Raw genomic sequence first — 21,979 nt, forward strand, 5'->3', positions numbered from 1 at the left:
TAGCTATTCCTTAAGGACCAATGAAGGTCTAGGTACTCAAATTTTCCCCACATCCTAACACTACCCTTTCCTTCCCCAAGGCTACTCTTTAACTGATGCTGATTTCCTTCTGTCAGGAGGAACAGAGGAAACTGAAGATATTTTACTTGCCTCTTAACACCCTTAAATAGTTCTGAATAATGGACAATAATGTTATTGAATCTTTCTGCGATTGCTTGTACCTCAGTACCTGTGAGTTCTGCTATGCCTGAGAACATGATTTTCAACTTTGTAATGTGTAATTTTAACGTATGTGCATTATTCTGAACTTCACCGGTCTTTTTAGTACTAGGATCATGGCAGGATCCCTGTCCTAAATACTTCATAGTGCTGCAATAATGAAATGGAAAGACAGTTAAAGTTAAAAGGGTTAAATAAAAACTTGTAAAAAATATTGTAAAATAACATAATCACAGATGAGGATTATAAATTTCTTCTAAAATAATTTTTAAAATATAGATTAAAAGCAGAAATACCCACAAGATATACATAAAAGGACAGTAAAAGAGAATTTGAAGATCACTATTACTCTTGGTTTGGAGTACATTTTTTTCCTAGTGTTCATGACCTAGCTTTTATTTTACCCTTCTGCAAAGCATCCTATAAAAAGCCATGTAAATTGTCAGATGCCAGGGTAAAGCTGGTTGCAGCTGTGTTGTAGATGAGGATTTGTACTTCATAAAGCATAAAGTGCTGTAGCATTGATGATGCCTTAGACACCAGCTGGTCCTAACAGGGCAACCAACCCCTTTTAGGCTAAGGAAATCCACCTCCAAAGAGCACTACAGAAACAAATAAAACAGTTGAATGTCTAAAATGAAATTAGAGACATGCAGATTTAACTCCTTCTATAACCAGAACTAAAATAAAGATGTGCGTTACCTTTCAGAGGAGTAACTTGTTCCAGTAATGCTGTACCTGGGAGTAAGAGGTTTTCCTACAATAAAGAATCCTTATCCAGGTTTGATATTTTTCTGCCATGGGATGGACACTACATTGTGTCCACTACAGTGGGGAGAAAGGGAATATGGGGCTAAATGCTTTTGGCCAGCTCGAGGTATTTTTCTCCATTTTGTTTTTCTGTTTAGATTATGTATAAGAAATGTAGTAGTATAAGAAATAGTTTCTGTAAAATATTGTCTAACACAAGTGGTAAAGATTTCATTAAAATTGATAAATAATTAAGTAAAACAAAGAATATTCTTGGAGATTATTTTTTTCTGATGTAACTAATGAAATTCAAGGAGTTGCATGAAAATGAATTCAGCTCAACAAGCTTTGTCCTGCTTAGGGTGAAGCACACCACATGGCCTGGCTTGCAGTAGCTTCAGCTATTACTTAGCAAGCACAAGCAAGTAGCTCACTCAAGCAGGTAATAGATCTCATGAAAAGTAACAGATCATATATTGAGCATGGAAAGTGGTGTTTTATCACAACAAAATGTCAACTAGTAATTAATTACATTCCTACAAATAATTCAATAAGTGTTCAGCATACAGTATTGCTGTGCTGGGTTGCAACAGTAAATTAATTTGCATATATTCCTTCAGTTATTCAGCTTATAACTTTACAGTTAATATTGCACCTTCATTAATAGAAAACTTATTTAGGACATCAGAAGAAACTTAAAATTCAGCAAAAAATAATTTTTCAAACTCTGTAATTATTTTTAAGGCATTGAGGATTATTTGGAAGTTGCAGTGACATTAAAGATCATCTCAGCAAGGGCAAGTGCTGGACAACAAGACCTTTTGAGTTAACCAGGCAGGAATTTTATGAGAATATTGATTAAAAAGTGTAGGTAGCTTAACAGAGAATATTGTAATATGAGTTATATAGAGACTTAGTGAATTTATAATGACTTAATGAATTTGCCTGCAACATTTAGCCCTAATAATCCTAGATGCTGTATTTATAGCATGCAAAAAAAAAAAAAGGGGTAAATATTTCTGATGCTTTTCAGGTGAACAAGGCTCCTTATGCTTTTGCACCCTGAGAAGTATCTGGATCTGGCATTATTCTACATTAGTATTTCATGCACATTCCTTAGAATTGTGAGTATTCATGAAATTTACATTACCTTTTCATAGCAGTATCAAACTAATTGCCAATATCAAATGATGTTTTAAAAAATACCTTATCTAGAATTCTACAAACCCAAAAATATTTCCATGTGAAGAGAATATCTAATCAATCTGTTCCCAAAATTTTAAATCTGAAAATACCAAACCAAATATGTTTTATAAATAAAATAAATAATGCAGTGGAACAGAAGACTATATGTTATATTGCTGTGTGAGGTCATGGTAACAGACCTTGAGATCTATAAAAAACTATTTAATTCTGTACATCTTTAATATGAGCTCAGAATACAGAGTACAGATGCTCCTTTTGAGCTGCAAGAGAGTACAGTGTGAATGAGTATTAAAAATATTGCACATTCTATTTTATATTTTCATAATATAGAATACTCTTACTTACATACTGTGTATTATTGCTCATACATATTCAGAGTATATATTGTAACAGTTCCTTTGGAATCACTAGCATGTAAGCTGTGAATGCGTATTAACAGTCAAATGCATTTGCATATTATAGGTCCATAATACTGAATGCACAACCAAATTGTTGATAAAAAGTCATTGCCATACATAGAAACAGAATTTATTTTCTCATGCTTCTCACTCACAACTGTGCTATCTTGCAGTTATTTCTCACCCATGTCTTAACAGCTGGGAAAAAAATGCCAGTACAACAACAATTGGGAATTATAGTTTTCTTGAAGTACAATATTTTGTGATGGTTTTTGCTCTGTATCGTAATCAATATTTCGTTTAATTTCCTGAATATATATGCTCCTGGTTTTTCATTTTGGTATCCATATCGATGACTAGACCAAACTCTTAACATCAAGTACTCATTCAGATAGCACATTTGAAATGCAGATCATAGGAAAAACAAATATAAATATAAACCTCACTCAGTTGCACTTGTATTTTCAACTGTCATGATTTTGTTTATTTGCATATTTGCCTAAAATAATGGGGGGTGGGGGGTTGCCAGCCAGGAGCATGCAATTCTCTACATCGAGCAGAGCAAAATTTGCAAAAGAATATTACACAATAACATAATTACAAAACTTCTTTGGTATCAAAAAAGTTATTTTTTGTCTACATTGACAGATGACCATTCTGTCAACCATGTGAGTAAGGATGGAAAAAGACATAATTTTACTTTTCTAAAACAGGGAATGAAGTAAAATAGTCTTCTGCCTCAGTTTCTTACTTAGAAAAATGTAAGTTTTACAAAATTAGGTCCAGGTCTGATCTAATTCTGTGAGCATGCTGCTAGGATGGGGATTTTCCCCAGGAAGAAAATGAAAAGCTAAGGACCAATTGCCTTTTGCCCAGTTTCCTTCCTCATCCTATAGAGCTGCTGAAATAACTGGAAAGACACAAGAGGAAATTACCTACACCATTGCAAAGACTGCATAGTTGTCATACTGACTATTAGTTTTAGAATAATTTCAGATGTATAATTTTAAAAAGCAATACTGAAGGTTACTTTATAGTTCTTATATCGCAACAGAGATACTAATCCAAAAGGTATTCAGTTATACTTTCTGCCAGGTAATGGCAATTCTAAACCACCTACCGTGCAAAACCAAATATTTACACAAAACTATCATAATACCTCAGCTAAAATACCAATAAAATCAGAAAAAGCAAACTAGATTTAAAGTGACTCCCACATACCTGGTATTTTTGGATCCCATCTAGGATATGCAGTGAATGATGGCACAATGATACTGTTCACTAATATGTGTAATACCTGCCACATATCATTGAGAAAGAATGTATGTATGTATGTTTTTACATGGACATAAAATCACTGGAATTTTAGTGTTTTGGCTTTAAAAGAAGTTATTACATTTTAGTTTACTGTAGGAGCCTATTACAGTGTAAAATTCCTTTATTTCCCTTTTACTTTTCCTGTGGTTTGTTTCAAACATTTTAAAGTATTAATGAAAATACTGTATAAGTCATAATGTTAAGTGTAATTTTATTTCATATTGTTTTATAAGATCTATAAACAGGCTCCTGTAAGCTTTTAAAATCAGTTATTTCAAGGTCAGACCTGTGGGGGTTTTTTTCTTTTATTTTTGTAAATAAGATAGTTTATACTCAGTTGTTTTATACCTCTAACATACCAGCTGCTCTCTCAGAGAATGTTTCAATATGTATATGCCAGCACACTAAATTGCTTTCATAACCAGTGATCAACATAAGCAAGTGAAATATTTTTCTTTAGTTATCCAAAGTGGTCTTCATATTTTCTCAATAAATGTTTTGCATTTGTTACTCAGTATAATTTATTATATTCAAAGGAAAATGCTGATAACCATGAACTGCAGACAAGGAAAATTAAAGCAATTGGGGCATGGGTGCTTTCACTGTCAAATCTCTGGTGTTCTTGGATCTCTGACCACTTCCCTATTTTTTTTTTTTTAAGATTTGATTGTGTAACAGTGGTAGCTAATCCTGACCTGATCTGATCCTCTCCAGTGGCTAGTTAAACTTTCAAGCACTTCTACTCTGGTCTTCAAACAGATTTGACACCTGTTTTTTATTATAAAAGGTGCATTTAAATCAGTTTTCAGCATAAATATAATTAAGGAATAAACTAAGTGAATAACAAAAATGCTAGTGCCATTTATTCTCATGACTTTGGTGGCAGCAGAGATTTCCACCCACTCCACTTTTCCTCACTCAACATTTGTCTCTTCTGAAATTAGGAATGGGAATGCTCCTCCTATGATCATCCCACAGTCAGTCCAAAACAATAAATACTTCCCACCAGAATTGTAAATTGCTTCTTCAAATTGCCATTTATGAGTAACGCTTAAGAGAATAATAAAAAATGTAGAAAAGGGTTATTGAAGTGCTCTCTCAAAATGCCCTGATAATACCAAGGTCTTATTTTCCTGAAGAAAAAGCAGAATATTCACCTGGAAATTTATGTGAAGGAACACCCCGTGCATATTTTCAATATGTGTCTCTTTCTGCCTGCCATGGTATATGGGCTCAAGTATGCTAAGAATTTAAAAAAAATAAATAATTTGCTACAATGAGAAATACATGGAAGTTAATTTTTAGAAACATAGAATTTATCAACACTTCAATTTTCTTGCTCTAAAACTGTAGTTGGAAAAAACAAAACATGAGGGTAAGCAGAAGCACTAAAAATGCAGGGTTCCCCCATTCAATACCAACTAATAACTTTCTTTTATATCATCCAAAACTTCTAACTTCTTATCACATATTAAATGCTACTCTAGTATAAGATTTCCTATTGAATGAGAACTGATAAATAGCACCAAGGTGTCATAACACAGGAGAACTTCTTAAAATAAAGCAGAAGATATTTGTTGTTTTCTCAGTGGAAATGGTTGAACTTGGGAAAAAGAGAGTCACTTATTCCTCATATTGATTAAAACAAATCAGGGTTTTGACCCATGGATACAGCAATTTGAAAACTACTACAATAGTTTCCTCTACAGTTTTCAGGGAAATACACAGTTTGGGAATTTGGTAAAACAAAGTGAAGAAAATACACAACAGATTTCTATACATACCCTGAAATATTTGTGTAAGGATCTGTCTAGATCCACCTGAAGTTAACTACACTCGCAGTGTGCATGCATACAGGATATGCTACACAGGACCATGAGACTATACATTTATCCTCATTTGTGAAGGTGGATGCCTAGAACTCATGAATGGAAAAAGATATGTTATAAAGTATTTAATCCAAATCAATATTTATTAAAGGAGACAAAGTAACAGTAGCACAAACCTACAGTGCTTTACTAAAAAAAGCCAGCAAGTTGGACTTCTTATCATGCAATAATTAATGAAGTTTTATGATTTATTTTAACCCTGAAGTCAGTTTTTTAAAACTCTAATTATATTAATGTACTAAAAGAAATACAGTTGTCATTTAGTTTCATTAAGCATGACAGGTAACAGTTTCAAAGACAAATGCTGAAACTTGTGAAAAGTGCAAGTTCAGGTTGAAGTGACAATACGATATCAATGCAATGGAATTGTACTTCTCACTGCATTAATCAATACTAAAATTTATTTTTTAATGTGTGAAGGATGTTTAATTTCATTAATTTATTACTAGATTCTTCCTACTTATGTCTTTCTGTCTTTGGATTTCTGTCTTTCATTTTAAAATATTCTGTCTGTTTATAAATCCACAGCCAATCTCATAAAATATTACTGTAGGGAAAGAATCAGTTTTCTGCATACCATGTGCAGTTTGTGATATTGATCATATAACTTAGTCAATTAAAGGAGACATGCCTCTGTTAAAGCTGGAGAACTGCTGTTGTCACCTGTGCTATACTCTGTGCAAAATCGGATTTACATTTGTTCAATTTATATCTCACTCATCTTTGCAAACCACAGGCTACACCTGCAATCCTCTAGCATAACCTAGATTTTTAATTTCCAGTTATGAATACATAAACTACTGAACCAAGTCAGCATTATATTTAACCTAGCAGAGCCTGTATCATAGGTCACAGATCTGATGCTCTTGAGCTGGAACTGAGAGGATCCTGCCATAAAATATTTTCATTACAGCTTTATGGTTCAAAACACAAACACACACATGGTCCGTGCTGCTGTCCATAGATGGGGTTTGCTTATGTTGTACTTTGTGATGGCCCATGTAGTGGAATTTTAGTACTTTGGGATAAGTGAGCTGTTAAAAACTTAAATTTCCAATGCAGTTAATGAACAGTGGTAAGGTGTGAGTACAGTAGACTTCCATGAACAGCTATCAGAAAGAACGCTTACAACACTTGAACAGAGTAGAATAAGCAAATATTTGGACTATTTTCTCTAAGCGCGGATAAATAATATCTAGGTGATAATTGATACATAAATTTAAATTTAAGAAATGGCAAGAATTAAACCATTTAATCAATCTCTTCCACAATACTATGAAGTCAATATATGAAGGGTTTGTAGAGCAAACTGTTAGCTCTGTGTTGGCCTTTCCAAGTGAAAATACAGTTAATATCAAGTATCAGACAGTTCTGAAACCTACCCCTGTCAACAGGTCTAAGTGGCTAGGGGCAAGACATAATGTAAACATTTTCATGTTCAGTGTAAATGACTATGAACCTGTTGGTAGCTTTCTCTGCTAACAGCACATATTTCTGCTCTCTGCAGGCTGTGTAAGCTGTAGGTTATGGACTTGCAACTTATATTGCTCTTTACATCTCCTGTACATCTAGCTCATTATACCCATAACCTGCCAAAATTCACATATAAATGGGTATTGTCTCTTAAACTTATTGATCTAGTTTGATTAAAAGCAGTGTTCATAGTGGAGAAGTATATGGCACAATTTATGGCTTTTGAGAGTGATTAAATGCTGAAATGGAACTGAAGCATTTGATAATCACAAGAGCTATTTAGTGTTGGAATATTCCAGACACGTGACTGTTTTCCCATTGACCAGTAAGAGAAGCACATTTAACAGACAACATTAAAAAGACAGATTTTTCTGGATAAATGAAGATTTGAAAGCAGTTGAGAAACCCAATACATCTCCCATGAAGGCATAGGTAAAGTTCATGTAGAATTCAGAAGGAGTATGTTCCTCTCCTTAAGAGCAGTGCTAAGGACAAATAATTGCCCCAGGGAGTTACCTGCATAGAAACTGAAGACTGAAACTGAGGTGTGAACATATGTGATTTGAGTTAACATTTATGACTCATTTTCATATTGCCACGGTAAGAAGGTAACAATTATCTGCCAGACTGGCCTGTTAACACATGTTGGAAACAAGTCCAGTGTGGCGGCAGTTCTCCAGTCTCATGGGAACAAGCCTGTTTCATTTATATCCCCAAAAGTATAGATGAAGTAAGGATGGACACCTTTGGAAGAGGCCATTCCAAGATTAGAAGGGAGGTTCTGGTGGAAAAATCTCCCAAGAGCTTGGAGAGGAAGTTGAAGTTGAGTTTGGAGGTTTGTTTCTATTTTTGTGGTTAGTGTTGGGAGTTATAAGTACGTGACCAATGCAAAGATATTACTTCACATTTATTTAGACAGTGAATACCAAGAAACTCAAATAATTTCCCTAAAGTAGCCTTCTATATACAAAACAACCATGTTTGGTTAATGTAGGGGTTTTTACAAAGAGGGCTGATTACTGGTACTCAGTTTAAAAGGAGGTAATCTCTTCTGCAGCTGAATGGCTAAACCCAAGAACAATAGTTTGTAATCTGATGATTTCCAGAACCAGGTAAACTAATCTGATGACATTTCTGATCATCATTCTCCCTCTTCCTCTAAACTTATATGTGTCTGTCTAAAGCTATATAAAATTCAACCCTCTTAATTTAATGGAAATGAAGAAGGAAAGTGGAAGATGCTGAAGAGTTGGGTGGGCAGGTTTGGAGGGTGTCTCTAAGCAGGAAACAGGTAATTTTGCTCCACTGGCAAGCTGGCACTTCCTTGAGTGTTAGTCAGAAAGAAATATAACATTTGTTCTTTTCATTGACCATTACAGAAAAAAAGAATAGAACGCCTCATTTACTCCAAGAGTTTTCAGCTTTCTGATGCTCTCACTTCATATCCACAAATGATTCGTGGAGACAACAGAGAGGAAATCTGAATTAGTGAACATACTTAACAGTGTTTTTTAAACAGCACCCTAGCACGGACTACAGCTGAGATGGAGATGGACTACAACTGCACAGTAAAATACATCAGTACTTTTATTATAAAAATTCCATCTGCGTTTCTTTAAACATAGTTGGTTTGGTTTTGTTTTGTTTTGGTTTTGTTTTTTTTTTTTTTTAAACACAGGAAACCTCAACTCTTCTAAAATCTACCACAAACTTTCGCTGCACCTGTAAGCAAAACACTTAATCTTTGCATGTCTCCTTTAATTACCTATGAAATAAGAATGACAGTATTTGCTTCCCAAGAAGGTTAAATTCACCTGGGGTCCTGGGATTCCAGGTACCAGAGAATTCCAAGGAAATAAATAATAATATTCACCAGGAACCATGTCTCCATTAGGAGGCACTATTACCAGATTTTTAGTCTTGCCTGACTATCAGCAGTTCAGTTTGGCCATTCCCACCTGCAGTGTTATTGACAGAGATGGCTTCACCCACTTTCACTTTCCTCAGGCATTCAGAAAGGATGTGATGACAAAATCAGAGCCACCACCAAGATAGCAGAGTAGTTATCTCTGAAAGCATACTGGGCCACGGTTTCAGAACAATCCCACAACATGATTTAGAAGTTGATGGGGTTCTTGTTAAAGACATAACAAATCAGCTTGTTCATTCTTGGGATGATAATGCCATTTCAGTGAAGTATAACTGAGTTCTTTTTCATTTTCTGTGTGCAGCAAAAAACTCCATAACAATACTGTTGAGCCTTCTGAAATGAATACCTCTTGAAGCAATAAATCTGTTAAAGAAAAAAAAAATTGGTTTCTGGGCACCTGGCTATGTGTTTAAGGATTTGAACTTTCCTAATGCCTAAAATCTGGGGGAAAAGTTCAGAAAGGACACCCAATTAGAAGGATATTGACTCATCCTGACAAAGAGGTGGGGGGAGGGAGAAAGGGAGGAAGGAGGGAAGAGATCAAGGCTCACAACAAAAGGCCTATTCATTTATAACAGCTTGGCTGTGGAACCATTCCAGCATGCTTAAAAATACTTTATCCATTAGTTGGGAGCTCTTTTCTAAATGACAACTTGCTGCCCACATCTGACCACAACCAGCTCCCTTTTCACACTGAGCATAGTAAGGTTCACGCTGTCAAAAGCAGCTTGCCACCTCTTCTGGACATTGCAAGGAGGTGAGGCAGAGTAAAGCAAAGGTGCCCTAGGAGAAACAAAAATCCCTGACCTCCAGCATATAGCGAGGGGAAGGACAATGGTGTTCAGTTCCTCCCAGACTATTTTTAAAAAATAGAACAAGCAAATACAGCATTTAACTGGAGTTCTCCTTGCACGAAAAACAGGAAGAGCATTTTAGGTCAATCGAGTTATTAAAAATAAGTTAGTTTATTGCCTCAGTATATGAGCTCAGCAATAGCCCTTTGCAATTTTATATGAGGCACTTTATGCTAAGCTCTGATCACACACTTGAATACAATCATCAAACATATTTCACCAGTGTTCCTACCTATTAGCCAAGAGATACACATTTTTAATTACAAATAGTAAATACTTGTTGAACAGCAGGATGTTTTAAATCAAATTATTCTCTCCTAGGAACACTTCCTCCTCAGTTATAAAGCAGTATAGCTGGAACTATTAATATTTTATGCTGGGGACTGTGGATACAACTTCATACAAAAGCTTTTCTTTATCTGAAATGTGACTGTTGCTGTAAAATTGGCACTCCTATCTTTTCACAGTATTTTGTTGCATATGATTTCAGAGTGTAGTTTGAGGAAAATGAATGTCTGGTTTAATGTGTGTTTATTTCTCTTGACACATACGATATGTCCTTATGTTAGTTTGCATTGAGACTCTGGAGAAGATTTTGGGAGAATACTATGCAGTTGATCTTCTCATCAAAGTATCAGCTTTTCTAAACGTGTCATTCAGCTACAGCAAAAAGTACTATATATTACAATATATGCTCTCTGATTCACCTTCTTACAAGGATCATCTTTGAAACCTTCTCTCATGTGGATGTTCTTAATAACACCAGATTTATGTAAATGCAAAAGAGTACATCTGTATCTACAGTATCTGTTTTAAGTAAAAATATGGGGAAAATACTTAGGTTCTTATAACAAAGTGTTCAATAATTTATATTTGGAGTTTAGATTTTAGGTATAGAATGATAAGGTTTGTGAGAATTCCTTATTTTATTTTCTTTGTTTAATTGATTACTTTCAAGCTAGCATGCAGAAGCAGTGGTTAAAGTTGGCATTGTAAATAAATATTCATATATGTCCACTTAGTTGCTCCTGAACATGGTTATAGTGTAAAGAACTAAGCAAGTGTACAATAGCTACCTTTTTAGTTTTCTAAGACAAGATAGCTCTTAACCTAGGTTTACAGGTACCTTGAAATATTTACGACCAATATAGTATGGATTCTAAAATACATTTCTTTTAATGAATACTGGCATGTTGTAATGCAGCTCTGCAGAATGTCTAAGAAAAATGTCAGGGCAAGATCAAACATTTGTTTACACCTCACTTCCAACAAAGTATTTTACTTTGGCTGGCCTTTAAGTGGACGTAAAATTATGTAATACAATAAACCACAATCCAGATAGAAAAGAGAGACCACAGGTCATGCTATCCCAAATGAAGAAATGAAGTCTGGTTGTAATTTTATCATGGGAAGTCCGATCTATGTTTTATGTGCAGTGCTGGGCTTGTAAAGGTTTCTAATTTAGTGGGCCAATGTATCCAGATGTTAATAGCTCATTCCATTTTCTAGGGTACGTCAAAGAGCAAGATGACCTCTATGCAATAGCAGGAATGAAAAGACTGCCTGAATTCTGGGCTCAGATACAAGGCCTCCTCTCTTCTGATGAGTTGGCTGGTTAAGATTTTTTTTATTTAAAAGCAACATTTACATACTGTATAGGAGTGGTCTGAGGATTAATTCATTTGCATGCTATGTGAAATATGAAATGTACTAGGAAACAGATTTCAACTGTGGAAGTTAGGGTGATGCTATCAAGCTGTGCATGAGAAACTGCCTGGTGATATCTGTTGACTTTAAGGTCCTTGCTCTGTCACTGCTCAGTAAACACATCAGGGCAGAAGGAAGGGGTCTCAGGGACACCCTCCTCTTTCTGATCCACAATGGGAAATGCCCTGGGGCCCTCAGCCAGAGGGCACTTGTGCAGACTGCTTCCATGTCCTTACAGCAGATGAGGTGTTGAGCCTTGCATGAAGCTCTCATTCCCACCTGGGCTTCTCTGTCAAAAGTACTTTTAGCTGAGGTTGGATCTTAATGGATATGCACAGATGTTAACCAGACAAATTGGACCCTCAAGCAAAACAGAGGATGATCAGCCTGTCTGTATAGGTATAGCTCATATATCATGTTCCACTTTATTATTGAATTGTAATTTGTGGGGCTAATGGACTCCTTAAAACAAAGAAACACTTTGAAATCCCAGACTCATCAAATATAAGCAGTCTTAAGCCAGATCTCAGTACCAAAAGAAACCAATTATTAATAGCAATATTACAGTGAATACCTCAAAACCAAAAAGTCACTATTCTTTTTGTCTACAGTAACAATGTCCTGTTCTCTATCCATAGCATGAAACTTGAGGTGGATTTGCATATCTTAATAAATTAAATAAAGTTTTCTAGAAATAAAACCACACCAATGCATCATGAAGCAGAATTAAACACTTATTATTAATCCTATTTATAGGAATATGTAAGGAAATCAATGGTTCCTTTAATGAAATATATAAACTAAGGAGAGAACATAATAGACCACTCATCCCTGCATCCCAAGTTCAAAGCACCTCATTACCTTTTCTCTAATATTATCCTGGAGAAGATGCCTCTGCAAAAAGAATTATATTTCATAGAATCATGGAATGTTAAGAGGTTGGAATGAACCTTAAAGATCATCTATTCCCAACCCCTATTGCCATGCACAGGGACACCCCCACTAGCCCAGGTTACTCAAGGCTTTATCCAACCTGGCTTTGAACATTGCCAGGGCTGGGGCACACTCCCTTGGCAGCCTCTTTCAGTGTCTCACCACCCTCACAGTAAAGAATTTCTTCCTAATATCTAACCTAAAATTAAAGGACTGGGGAATCACCAACCACATGAATTTCAACAAGGAAAATCCTGGATTCTGCACCTGGGATAGGGCAACCCTGGATGTACAGACAGACTGGGGAATGAGATGCTGGAAAGCAGTGCCGTGAAAAGAGTCCTGGCTGATGTAAGTTGAATTTGAGTGAGCAGTGTCCTGGCAGCCAGGAGGGCCAAACCTGTCCTGGGATGCATCAGGCACAGCATTGCCTGGGCAAGGGAAGGGATTGTGCCACTCTGCTCTGCACTCCTGCAGCCTCATATTGAATATTTTGTGCACTTTGGGGCACCACAGTGTAAGAGAGATATAAAGCTATTAGAGAGTGTCCAGAGGAGGGCTGTGAAGATGGTGAAGGGCCCTGAGGGGAAGCTGTGTGAGGAGCAGCTGTTCAGCCTGAAGGAGACTGAGGAGAAACCTCACTGCAGCTGCAACTTCCTCGTGAGGGAAAGAGGAAGGGCAGACACTGTTCTCTGTGGTGATGGGACCAGTGACAGAAACTGAGGGAATGGCCTGAAGTTATGTCAGGGGACGTTTAGGCTGGGTATTAGAAAAAGTTTCACCACACAGAGGGCGTTTGGGCACTTACCCATGGAAGTGGTCACAGCACCAAACCTGATGGAGTTCAAGATATATTTGGGCAATACTCTCAGGTCCTTGCTGTAGCTCGGGGGCTTCTATGCTAGGCTGAGAGTTGAACTCAAAAATCCTTTTGGGGATTTTCCAGCTCAGTTTACTCTGTGATTCTATGATTTGTACATCGCTCCTTGTTCTGTCACCAAAGTTCCTGATCAAGTAACCCTCTCCAGCTTCCATGTAGGCCACCTTCAGGTACTGGAAGGTTGCTGTGAGATCTCCACACAAAATTTTCTTCTCCAGTCTGAACAGTCCCAACTTCCTCAGCCTTTCTTCTAAGGGAAAGTGGTTCAGTCCTCTCATCAGCCTTGTGACCCTCCTCTGGACTTGTTCCAACAGTTCCATGTTCTTATGCTGGGGACACCAGAACTGTCTGCAGTACTGCAGGTGGGGTCTCACAAGAGCAGAGTAGAGCAGGAGAATCACCTCGCATCTACCAGCCATGCTGCTTTTGAAGCTGCCCAGGAACTGGTTGGTTTTCTGCACTGCAACTACACACTGCCAGCTCATATTAATTTTTTCATCAACCATCACCCCCAAATAATTCTCAGCAGGCTGTGGCAAAAGTTATTAAGTTATATATCCTAAGTCTACTCTAGCAGACCACACACATTGGCAGTTCATGACTAGCCAAACTCGGTAATTGTTAGTCAGTAGCTTTTTTGAGTGGCTCATTCTTCAAACTCTTTTTCAAGTCTATATCAACTTCTAATAGTACAAATGTCCTGTAATAATTACACAAAGAGGATTTTTTGTTGTTTCAAATTTGCCTTATTCAAATTTCATCTGATAACTTCTTTTTCTCTCTAGAAAAGAGTGTACGCATTCATACCCTTTTTAACTCCTTCATAATCTTGATGATTTTATAAACTGTTGTTACATTCGCAATGTTTTATTTTCTACCCTGAAGAGTAATAAGATGTTTAATTTACAGTCATATTGAAACTGTTTCATATTTCTAATCATCCTTGATGTCTTCTCTGTATCTCTCTGACTGGAGAGAGAGGAGAGAAAACTGATAAATAGTATATACAGTGTTCAAGACAAGCACATACTGTGGAATTACGCAGGGGTGTAACAATATTTTCAGGTTTGATATGACAATTTCTTAGAACTGTTTCTCTACAGTTATCTACTCTTTGTAACTTGAAGATGTCATTCCTGAGTGAAAGTTTGTGCATTTTAAATTAGGATTTATATACATAGCTAGAGCTGAAGTTTCTTGAAATACTTTCCCCCATGAAAATCATTTAACATTTATTTACATTTCATTTCATTTGATTTTTTATTAACAAGGATTATGTTCTTCGACTCTTCTCAGCTGGTCCTCATCCTTGTCCTGAATAAATTTGTAATACTAGCTTCATTATTTCACTTTGCACCCACCTTGCCACTCCATTCTCTACTATGTTTAAGAACACAGATCTAGCACACACTTTTATAGTTCTCACCTAGTACCCTCCCTCAACTGAGAAAATTGACTGTATAAACTTATTTTGTCTCCAACTTTTCAACAATTATCCATGTATTCAAAGACTTTCCCTGCTACTCAGTGGCAGCATAGTCTGTTTTACAGGAATATTCTTAAAAAGGCTAGGGACATTGTAAAAAGCCTTTTGGCATTGTAAGACAACTTTGGCAGCTGGATTGTCTGTGTAATTGCTGACTCCTCCAGTGTACTGTTTGCAAAATTTTATATGTGACTTTTCTTTACAAAAGCAACACTAACTCCCCTCAAACATATCATATTTGTTCCATGTCTACTATTACTTTTCTTCTATTTTGTTTGTAATTGCCCAGTTCCAATGAGAAAAAATAGATTCATTGATTCTCCTTGGAATTTTTTTTTAACAACATATATGGAAATCCCATTCATTTGATAGCAAAGCAGTTTTAAAACAAAAGGTTGCACACTGTAATAAATAATCTGTCATCTTCATACCTAAATTAGTCTAAAGCTCTTGATTTCAGAAATGTTTAGTTATCCATTATTCTTAACTTTGTAATTTTGTTCTATGAACTCTTTGGTTGGAACAGACGCTTTAATGTCAGAACCTGTTTTTCAAGGGTTTCAGACATGATTTCAAGTTTCTCCACGGTTAACAGAGATACTAAAAGTAGTTTCATTTTTATTTTCCTTGGGTTTTTTTACATATTCTGATTAGCAAGTGTGCCTACAAAGTCTTAAATTCTTCTTGCAAGCTTCATGTTCTTTATATGTGTAAAAAATATGTTTTATTTCTTTTGCAAGTTTGTCTTTAATTCATATTATTTCCAGTTTATTTCTTTTTAGAAGTTTCTTCAGTCTGTTGTAGTTCCTTCTTTTTCAAAATTAATGTTTTTTTTCACTTTGTTTTTCTGTCAGTGATTTTTGAAATTAGGTACATTATGGCCACTGTCATTCCAAGATTTCCATGTTGATTGCAAAACAAGACTATGAAGTTAAAGCCTGTTGTTTTTCTGCTTGCAATAACATTTATAGTCACACCTTTTATTTTAATATAGAGGGAGATTTAATAAACTCCTGATACACCTAGTAAAGAGCATGCTCATAGTAAGGCAATAGTGGGAGATCATGGTAAAAGGCTATTAGGATAGCATACTGGAATTTAAAATTGTTCTTGGCCATTCCAAAGATAGAGGGTGACAGTAGCCAAAAACTAGTATGAGTCAGTGCAAGTGACCGTCACATCAGCTCCAACCAGTGGCAGTGGGGAAATGTCCCATGCATATTGCTGATCCGAGGTCTATTGTCAGCATCAGTTTTCAATTCTCTGGCCCAGGGATGAACAGATGATTGCTCCCAGAGCAACCACTTGGATATTGCCTGGCATGACAATACATTCAGTGCTTTCCCAGAGCTCCCCTTGGTTCTGACACCTTCCCCTGATCTATATTGTCTTGCCACACTATCCTGGGCCAGTCAGGTCACTGTGGTGGTGAAGAGCAGTGACAGGTAGAGGCCCTGTACAGAGCTGCTTGCTAAGGTGGTGTGTTGCACACAGTACAGAAAATATGACTACTAAAGAGATATAAAGAACAGCATGTTAGGGCTGCACCTGTTGTATTGGGCCTTTCACAAGCACAGCTAACCTGCAGTGCAGATGTCAAGATGATCTTCCAGCCCAGAAGAATCTGTATGTGGCCTCTCATCCCCACAGAATATACTGTGTGAAAAAGCCAAAAATATTAAACCAAATACATCAGGCAACACAGACTATAAAAAGGAAATTTGGATTACTCTGGCAAAACTCATGTTACATGGGTCAGAGATGGCCATTCACTTTTATTCAGAAAGGATAAATAAAACTAAGGGGTGCTACAGTACGGTTAGAAGCTGACATGGTGCTAAATTTCACTCACCTTCTTATAGGTAAGCCAGAATTTGGACACAGATGTTTGGCTGATGTGATAGCATTCAATGTTCACTGCTGCAGTGTCACTCTGTATTTAGGACTGACAAAGAGTTTAGAATTTAGCAATTCATGGAGCATGTTTGACATTCAGTTTACAATTTGAAGAATCCCAGCCAGATCTGCAGCCATGGGCTCTCGATGACTCATCCTTGTGGCTGTTACCTGCATCATTTGCTGTCTCAATCAGCTGTTAATGCTTCTCCTGTAAGGTTATAAAATAATTGCAAATAGCTCAGATTAGGAGGTGTAAATGTCACTTAAGGCTCATTTCTGTTTCATGCTCTATCCAGCATCTCTGTAGGCAGCAGATGAGGATCTACAGAAAAACAGGATCCTAGAAACAAACAATAATAACAAGACCTAATCAGAGTGTAATAATCTTTTGAATTGCACTTATGTTAGAAGGTAATCACTGATATTCACACGAAGCTGAATAAGTAGCATTTCATATGAACTTCATAGTAACAGAAAGAAAATAAAGAATTTGATTTCCTTAAGAGCATTGGGAACAGAATATGAAGAGAACACAGCTATGAAGTTTTAGCACTGGGTTTTAGGAGAGCTGTATTTTCTCAGTTATGGCATAAGATTCTTTCCACACTTAAGCAAATTTTGTGTCAGTTCTTCACAGACACTGTGCTTGAACACATTTTTCAGATACAATATTGAAGCAATGGGGTGTCCACTGGGTCAACAGAATAGAGACAAGCCTATGTGAAAACAGACATCTCAGTATCTTAGCTGGAGAAAACTTCTGTTAGGGAGTTATAAGCACCACCCTGATTAGATGGAGGGATTGCCACATGAGGGATTGCCAGGATAGGTTTCATGAGAAAGGGTCCTGAGAGACATCACCAACGTAAGGAGTTGGCACCCTGTGTCTCTTGTTCCAGTGGCAGCAAGGTTTGCCGTACACAGGAGAGCTGCTATGCTACTGTCACTGCCTCCATATGTATGCATTGAGAGGGCTTTCAACACAGACATGCTGTTAGACACCTACATCTGGGGGTATTGCACTATACTCCTACAGTGACTCACCTCTTGTGTTTTTAAAATACAGTAATAATGCCTACTTCACCAGTGAGTGCAGAAATAAACTTCTGGTTTATGTGAGGTACATGAAGAAAAGATGTTCTTAAGTAAGAATTGCTTTTTTATTTATTCATCAAATGCAAGCAAGATGCCATTTGCGATTAAGATTTCTTCACAAAATTGAGATGCTTGAATAAATTTAGACATTAATAGCAGAAAATACAACACTAGTTCCAGATATAAAAGACCAACATTTTTCACAAAATAAACACAAAAAGAAAATAAAATTTCAAGCTTCTGCTTTATTTTTATATACACACATTAACACCACATATACATTACACAGATGCATGGGCATAATGCACATGTCCTAGCTACTTGAAAGCTTTTTATCTGCTTTAAAAAAGGTGTGTCTGTAACATGATACTGAATGTATACATTTTTTTGCAGGTTTATTTCTTCTTTTGATTAAGATAAAAAATTGTGCTTCGGGGTCTAAAATGTAGAAATTTAATATCTGAAAGGAAGAAAAGTATCCAGTATATTATTTATACATTTATCACACTCCATCACATAATCTTTGCATTCATAAATATGGTAATCAAGGACTGTGGACTTTAAAATCAGCCTTATAGCAGAATATGAAAAGTAGTATTTTAGTGGTTCATGATAACAACCATAGTGTGATATGAAATTCTTTATATACACAAATATGATCTTTAAAATGGCCTCTATCAGCTTAAAAATGGACAATATCATGAAACTTGTTAAAACCAAGGTGAACTGTGGCACCATATCCAAATGCAGAAAAAGACAATCACATTTTTCGACATTTCTACTGCTGATGGCATTGAAATGTCAGCAAAGCTCAAAGCAAAAGTACACAATAAATTTGATATTACACCACATGTTTGATTAAGCCCAAGGGTGAAATTGTAACCTGCAATTTTTATTCTGAGTCAGTAGATTTCTGACACATTTTGATTTTTTAACAAAGGGAAGCTCAGTCTAAAGGCTTCACAGAATTCAGCAGGACTGTCATTGTTTTATTCAGAGTCTGCTAGAAATTGGTCTTTACAAGCCCAGTGGACACAAGTACATTAATACATTTTATTATTGTAAAAAATATTCCTCTGAATTGTTTCAAATAGCAAGACTGTGACTATACTCAAAATGCAGGCTATTAATTAATGGCATGTGTGTGGAGAAGCAGCAACAGTAGTTTCTGATGAAAATTAGACTGTTTTCTATTTCAGATGTTTTAATACTTTTAAAAGAACCTGAAATGGCTAATTTTAAAGTATTTTAAAATGTACCTGAAGTAGTGAATGAAAACATCAATGAATTTCTGAACAGACTTGTTTATTTTTTGGAAATGAATTTATTTGTATTAATATATAGGATAATTCCAGTAACATTTAAAAATCCTAACTCTGCCTCACAAGGTAGACATGGGGAAATTGTATCCGTTATTGTGACAGGTCTTGAAGAAGAAACACTTGACTACAGATAAAAGAAATACAAATTAAGAAATCTGCTCTGGTTTATGACCATGGAGCATGGTAATTAACTCACACATATTCAAACACATTTAAAGAAATACCCTACTCAAAAGCCACGTGTTGTTTTTGTTGTTTCCTAATTTTTATCACACTGCTGGACGGCTCAGAAGTGATGCTGTCAAAGCGACAGTCAAGGACCGAAGTAATTGGAACTGCTGGGTGAAAAGACAAGCTCCATACAGGAATTTCCTGCCACTCCAGTGACTGTGACAGAAAAGCTCTGAAAGTGCCAGTAGAGATTTAGAATGATGAATAGCTGCTATGGTTAGTGAGAAATCTTGGAAGTTCAGTTTTGTTTTATTTGCTGAAGTATTACCAAAGAAGGCTTGAAGCCTGTGACTTGTAAAATGTGACTCCAGAATGACCTCTGACAGTTGAGGCCCCTGTGGATGTTATGCTTCTATTTATCTGTGAGTATTGTCAGCTCCTTTGTCTCATTTCTCAAAATAAAAGCACAACCTTTGTTCCAATGTTTGTCATTATTTATACACTACAAGGTCGCTTCCTTTATTTTGAGACCTCCTAATTTTCCTGACACTATTTTTTTCAGGCTGTTTTTTCCACCATTCGTGATAATTATCCTTATATGCCATTCTCCAGTCTTCAGAGATAAATTTACAAGGCTACGTTCGCCTAATGGATTTCAAAGTAAATTGTTGCAATGTTGAACCTAATTGCACTGCCGCTCTGTGGAATCTGTAACCCTGTGACAGCCATGTGGGCTTCAACTGTCTTGAAGCTCCCGCAGAAATAGGCTTGTGAGAACAGTATCCACAGAAAGCAGGAAAATGACACAAAGTAGGAAATTTATATTGGACTCTATCAGCACTTCTAAGCAAGGAATCCACCTATCTCCTGGCTGAGCACTGCTTGCCTCTTTTCTCTCCTGAGGTTCTCAGATGTGAACCCTCTTCAGGTTCAGGTGCTTAACACAGGTTAATGCCCATGACCACAGCAGAGAGCCAGCAGTAGTAAGTTAGCAAGTGTAAATAATGCAGTAAGCCCAACTAGAGCACTCAGCTGCACAAGACCCACACTCAAATCCTACCTCTCAGGTAGGAATTCTTCATTCTCTCAGGTCTTCGGAGAGCATTCCCCAAGATAGAATTAGAGCAACTGAGAATCAAAACAACCTCCTTGTAGGTCTTTTTCATGCAAGGAATTATATGGTAAATACAATTCAAGTTTATCAACACGTAAAAAATCAAAAAGATGAACTTGTTTAATCTGGTGTTTACCCATAGTTTGGTTATGATATACAAAATATCAGCATTTTATACACAGCATCTGGAATGCATGTAAAAGCAGTAGAGTGATAACTTTGAGGAGCTACCCAAAAATATTAATCATCTGCAAGTTATTTGAAGTGAACAGGCCTTGGCATGATTTCACCCAAATGTATCCAATTGCAGAAACAGGGCCTGAAGACTTGCCTGAAGAGCATCTTCCAGAAGCATTAAAGACTAGTGAAAAATCCATTGGTACTGAAAAAGTCTCTGCTAGGCATTCTTAAGACATAAAACCAGGACACAGAATAAGTGCTAAAACAATTTTGTTTTGTGTATGATTTTTCAAAAATGCTACAAAGCATCACATGAAGCAAACAAAACAAAAGCAATAATCTCCAAAGCCTAATACCACATAATTTTGCTTCCTGGAAAAAGTATAAAAATGGAGGCTAAACCAAAATAACTTATTGCTGAATGAAACTTTAACAGAGACCAGAACTAAATTAATTTCTTCTGAAGTCCCTTAAAAAAAAAAAACAAAAACAAAAAAAAACCCAAAAAAACCACAAAAAACCACAAAACAAAACAAAACAAAAAACAACAAAAAAAACCACAAAAAAAAACAAAAACAAAAAACCCGAAAAAATAAACAAGACAGAACAAAACAAACCCCAGAAAACTAATTTGAGGGATTGACTGAGAAAGGAGTCCAGCAAACCTAAGACAAAAAGAAAGAAGTATATTACATGGGAAATGTAAAATTATTGGTATAGGCGAACGTACAAATATTCTGTAAATTTTTCTGGGTGATTACTGTAGATGAACAGTTCCAAAGGGAAAAGCTCTCTTCAAATTCTAAATGCAAACATTTGCAGTTGATAAAGTTAATTGTCAAATATGTAGGTGCTCTCTCTCTCTCTCAATTGTAAAATACAGAATCCTGCAAAAATATAAATTTTTCCCAAAGTCATAGTGAAATTAATTTGCAGACCTCTAAATTATTTTTAATTTTTTTTTTTTTGTCTTGTGCTGTCCTCTTATCATTCATTTTCCTATACAGCTTCTCTTTTCCTATTTCGAAGTATTTGGCTCTATTCCTGTTTCATTACAATGATGAACTTCTAAAGGAGGACTCTAAAATTATTTATCCTATCTATCAGGAACAGAACTATGAAATTGGTATCCATTTTAAATTAGTGATTAATTATA

The sequence above is a fragment of the Cinclus cinclus genome, chromosome 4, assembly GCF_963662255.1.
Source record: "Cinclus cinclus chromosome 4, bCinCin1.1, whole genome shotgun sequence".
NCBI lineage: Eukaryota > Metazoa > Chordata > Aves > Passeriformes > Cinclidae > Cinclus > Cinclus cinclus.